This window comes from Atta cephalotes, assembly GCF_000143395.1.
Source record: "Atta cephalotes unplaced genomic scaffold scaffold00018, whole genome shotgun sequence".
Taxonomy (NCBI): Eukaryota; Metazoa; Arthropoda; class Insecta; order Hymenoptera; family Formicidae; genus Atta; species Atta cephalotes.
The window spans coordinates 3,939,924-3,946,374 of NW_012130082.1; positions in this window are offsets into that span (position 1 = coordinate 3,939,924).

Below are 6,451 nucleotides of genomic sequence, written 5' to 3' on the forward strand. Positions count from 1 at the left end.
ATATATATATATATATATATATATATATATATATATATACGTGTGTATACGGCAATGAGAATCTGCACACGTTATGCAAGTTTATATATGAATATATGTATACATTCGCCGTCTGACTCTGAATATGGCGAATTCTATCTACATGGTTAAATTTTCGTGACATAAATCTGATCGATTTTTGTGACGAAATCATGACGAACGTGGTGCCTTTTAACAAGCATTAGGAATTTTGACCATCGTTGAAAATAAATACAATGTCATCGACCGCCGAAACCGCGTTTAGCGACCGAACCCTATTCAAGGTCCAGCGATTCGATGACCTTAAATCACCGTCGATATGTATTGTACGATTGTCATCGAGTGAGCGGCGTATATAGCTGCAATGGTCGAGTGGATACATTGCGATACACCGTTGGGACACTTATGAGTCAGTTATATCGTCAGTTAACTAACAGTATAAATCAGCATTTTAATATACCGTAAGATGAGGTCATAATGAGCCAGCAGAGATAATCATGCAAAAGATAATTTAGCACAGTCTGTGTAAAAGATAATTAAAAAACATTTATCGTGGAGATAAAAATCATAGCTCACACAGTTTTTAATAAAATTCATAAGATTAAGATAAAAAGAGAATCATTTTCAGTATCATATCATAACATATCTCTTATAATGATAAAGTTGATTATAATTATAGATTCATCTCGTAAAAAGATAATTTTGTTTAATATTAATTTTAAAAAATCAAGTCGATATTTTATTTAAGAGAGATTATATTTTTCCTACTGCATTCAACATATTGTAAATAATTCACGTAGGCTGTTTGCGATGATTAAACCGGCACAATCGAAAGTTATAATCGCTATTAATTATAGACGAAGGATTAATTTCAATAATTTATCGACGCTCTCACGAGCGTGAAAACGTGAAAGCTTCCTGTCAGTGACGACGATAAAGCACTGGCGACCATTGCTAAGAGAAAATTCGAAAGCTGTTGGTCGTGAAAACCTGTTCGATCGAGTCATCGGCTGGATTCCTGTTTTGTTACATTCGAGACGAAATCTGGGCTAGATGCATCATAAAAAAAAAACAGATCCATCAGGCCGACCTATTTACAACACGTGCCTTTCTGTCAAATCATATTCGATTTCGTATGACATGTTGAACTAAATGTCAAACTCAAATAAAAGAGAATAAAAGGCGTCTTTTCCATAACAATGGATAAAATTTCAGTGTACTCAATAATAAAATAATCAAAATAAAAAACATATTTAAAATATCCATAAAATCTCTTTCAGATCATTGAATGATCATGATAAAATTTCGAGATAATAAACTGTTTTTTTGCAGATTTTTAATTTTAAATTGTCTTTCTTTCTTTCTTTTTAATTTGAAAAAGCTTACGTTGATATAAAGCGATCACCCTATACCAGAGACGTCAAGAAGCAACTTTGCGATACATAATATAATATCACAAGGAAGCAACGTTTCGCCTTCTCCGCGACGTAAGGACGTGTGCAACAGGAAGAACGTATTCGAAATATCTGGAAGTCACAGAAACGATAACACGGTTTGATAAGAAAGTAGTGCACTTAGCAATAGGTTTCAACTAGGACGGTTTGTAGGAGTCTTACATAGTTAACTTTACAGCTTCCTGAACTCACTTCAATGAACCTTGAAAAATGCGACTTCCAGCCATTTCTGTCGGGCACTTTCTTCCGTCTGCGAGCGTCGACCCATAGGCTTAACATATTACGCGTGACGAGGCACATGTTGATCGACCTACGAACGACAGCGAAACATTCCAGACCCGGAGACAATGAGGCATGATAGAACGATAATTCCGCGTGTCTGAGAAATTTACTTCATCCGAAGAGAATAATAATGGGCTTTTCTTATATAGATACTCACATCTGAATTGTATACACTACCGCTCGAAAGTATTTGCCCACTTTGTGTTTCTTAATTAAATAAAAAAGAGTGAATTTCCTACCTTTCTAAATATTAGATTTAAATAATGAGATTTAAAATAGCTAAAAACTTTTAATTTTATATACAATAAAAAAATACAATAGAGAGAAAATTAGAATTCAAGTGTATAAAAAAATGTGTACAAAAATTGAGGTGAACAAATACTTTTCATTAAATGGTAGAGTAAATGTGTGTGTTGTATTTTAGTATTTTTATTATTTAATCATAATTTTAATTTAAAATCCAACATTAAATGAATATAAAATTATTGAGGAGAGAAAACATTAAACAGTTAAATATGCATATACCTGTAACTGTTATCCTAAAGCGATTAAAACATTTTTGCCTACTGTTTACAACAATGCAACAATAAGCGTATTACATAAATGATTCTCTCCATATGTTTTATGTAACAATATAGTAAATAAAAGAGAATTTCGGAATAATGATCTTTGCATGCAATTTATATTACATTGTGTTGCAATTGTAAATTAGTTGAATTTAAATTAAGACATAGCTACTTTGAGTAACGAGATTATGACTCGTATAAATTCTTCTCATATAAACTTCTCGTTATATTTCAAGCAGAAACATGATTTTATACGTCCATCTAAATAAAATGAGATATTTTCTCACAATATCTTGATGTGTTACATTACGCAACTAGCAATTAGGAAAACGTCATGACGTCATCGCATGAAAGAAAGTCCGTCAGTAAATCGAATTTGCCGAGTAAATCAACCATGTCGTTATGTCATCGTATAGTTAATCAACCAGGGTCAGTCGTAAATGTACTTGCAAAGCGGTGCACCCGTGACATTTCCAACCCCCGTTCGTTCAGTAAGGAAAGGTTCAAAGGTCGAGGAATGTCTGCGGCACCACCAAGCACGTATATAACACGCGATATTTAAAAAAGCATACTGTATCCTCCAAACTTCTCTTCAATTTATCAGCCCATTCACCTCCTCTATGCTTTCAACTGCATTTCCTGAGAAAAAATTTCTAACGAGATCAAAGTTTTAGTTGATTAATTAGTAAAAAGAATAGATAGGAGATCTACAGTTATTTTTCGTATCAAACATAACATATTTGATATTTTTTTTTCAAACGCGTTGAAGATACGAAATAATTTCATAGTTTATAGATATTAAGAGATAATCATATTAAAAATAGTTAATAATTATAAATACTTCTATCATTCTTCTAATGCTGTTAAAATAAATAAAATTTTTTTAAAATAAAGTCTCGGAATATTTATTGTCTTATATTTATAATAAATATTTAAAAAATTTTAATTGAAAATACAATTTAAAGAAAATATTGTATTTTCAGTTATTGATTTAATATTTTCAATAATGTATACGAGAAATATAAACCTAGTTCAGAAAATTAGAAACATTTCAACAGCTATAGAAATCTCGGGAAAACGCAAAGCTAAAATCTCTCGTTGTCTCCGAAGCGGGAAGAGTTTCGGTCGATTTAGATGAAAATGAGGAGGCACAAAGGATGACGAGCACAGTCTTCCGCTTGTAGTTTGCGGAAGGAAATACTCGTAGTTAATCAGATTTTGGACAACTTACCTTGGAGTTTGTGACGTGGTCGGCAGGCACGGATTCCGGAACGGTTTGCAGAGTGCTCCGCATGCTAGCGGACATTGTAGGCCAGCCAGTTTCACTCCAGCCTTAGACCTTCCTCCGATGATGTATCGATACACCCTCTTCTCTTACGCCTGGAATAAGGAAAGACATTCAAGACGATTTTCAAATGAAATTAAGGCTTCTGGATAATCACTGCGGCCACGTTGGATCGTGACGTTATGTCGTAAGCGAGAAGTAACATGTTAAAGTTTCTGGCATACCATTTGTAAATAAAGAAAAAATTGGATCGCTTTAAAACGCTTGTAAAAATAGGCCGAAACTATCTTTATCCTTCCTCCAACGGTTAGTAAATAGTCGTAAAAGGTATGTAAAATGAAAATATCTTTTCTACGTATGCATTTTATAACTATTTATTGATTGTCAGAGAAATTTTTACAAGTGTTTTAAAACAATCTCATTATTTTGTTTTACCCAAATTCTTTTCGTTTATAAATGGCATGTAAAGTTCTTCAACATGTCATTTCTCGTTTACAAATCGAATGTGGCGATTATTCAGGAACCTTAATAGTTCAGTCAATAGAGCTTTCGATCCTTTTCGGCGCATTAAAGACGAAAAAATTACGGTCGAAAAGTACGGTTCATTTCAAAATTATTAATAATCCATATGTGATTTGACATCAAACAAATAATTGTAATAACAACAAGAAAATTAATTAAACAACGTTTCTTGTCCCTCTTCTTATAGTAGATAGTTAAGTTTGACACTATATTGTGTCAATTTACACTATATAGTGTTAAATTAACACTGTATAATATCAAATATAACCATTGTTTTAGTATAAAATAACGATATATTTAGTAGGAACAATGGCGATTCACGTTAGGTTAAATTTTACATTGTAGATTTAACAGTGACAATAAGTTTTTATCGCATAAAAATTTTGATAAAGAGAAAGAAAAAATGCTCATTTTTGTTTCAACTATTCGTTCGTCGTGTAATATCTACAATTAATAATTAACAGCATTTATTGGCATTAGAGCGATTCCTAACTAAGCGGATCGATAATCTCATTTTCATCCAATTTAGCTGAGCGCAAGCTCGATTTTGCCTGGACATGGCGCCCGATATAGCAACGCAATTGCACTGATTGACGAAGTGAGCTTTATTAATTGGTATGCACGGTAAACCGTGGGCTTCAATTACCACGTTGGTGGTATCCGCATAGTGCGTGCGGAGCCGGCAGTATACGCACACTTATCATGCAATTGTTACATACACACACACACACACCGCGCGCGCGCGCGGTCACCAAATTATAAAACTACGTGTGACAGTGTTTATGTATGGACAGGCACAATGTGAGTGATTAAATGAATACAGCAAATGGCAACGAAAATATCGTCGCTAACAAGTTTTGGTATTGTCACACAAGCCAATGCATATCATAAATATTAGTCAACCGTGATGTTACGCATATATTTCATAATCCGATCAAATACAATCATAAATATCTCCTGATTCATACAAATATTATTACAATCGATAATAAACATACTAAAATTTCGTAAAATAAATGTATTCTTGAAATATATGTTTACTTGCAAAACATGTAGTCACTATTACAGAATCGTTACAAATACAGGGTGGTCCATCCTAAAATAACTTTTCCCTGATTTCTAGACAAAATATATAATTTTCCCTGACTTTCAATAACATTTTAAAACTTTTTGTTATGTCATTTTAAAACATTTTAAAACTTTTTGTTTCGTCTTGATTTGGAAACCATTAAATATTTTGTTGAGAGATTAATTTAATATAGCAATGTAAATTATTAATAATGTTGTTAACACTGCTTACATTTTTAATTATTCTTGTGTAAGTATGATATACGTATATTAAACTTTTTTAACGACAAAAATTTTAATTTTCCAAAAAATTTTATAAAATTCCCTGACTTCCCTAACTGTTTTCAATTTTCCTAACAATTCCCTAATTTCCAGTTTTATGACAATATTAAAATCAACTGTATTAAGTAAAATCAACTTTAGTTTCTAATCCAAATTATGCATATGAATATTTTTTATTTCAAATAAATAATTATTAAATTTTATAAGAAATTGAATAATAATATGTTCAGTAACATGGCGGTTGATACATAATAGCTTGTTTTTTTAATTTTAAATTTTACATTAGACTACATGTAGTTGCGGTAGTCTGGGAAGAGTTAAAAAGGATACGATCCTTCGATCCGAAACAGGCCAAGCTCACATAAGTAGGCGAGCGTGAATCATACCTCGCAGCAACGGACAAACGGAATGTAACATCGGGCCAATTTGGGTTCTTATATGACTGCTATCTCACAGCAAGCGATACGTTGGTATATTACAATTCTATTTATATATACACGAGAAGCGACCGAGCAAAATATATTATCGATGTCTATGTTCTGAATTGTAAGTTGAAAAATTAATCATTAAAATTGCTTTCGTAATGCAGCATTAGACACACTATCGAATATTTCGTTTGCGATTCATTTTAATACATCGTGATAATCAAGTCGATGAGATTAGAAGAAACGAAGAAATATTTATATGAAATTGTCATTGATAAATTATGTCAAATTGTTCTTATAAGATATTTACAATCTTGCAAAAAAGATTTAAAATTAATTTCACAAATAGACTTTCCACTATATATATTATTGACGTCATCGATATATATTAGTCAGATGTACATAATTATTATACATTATTATATATATATATATATATATATATATATATATATATATAATAAGTACGTATTATTATTACTACGTACTTACGTTATACAAACTAATATAATTAACTAAACTTACGTTCTTCGTAGTAAGTTTTAAGTT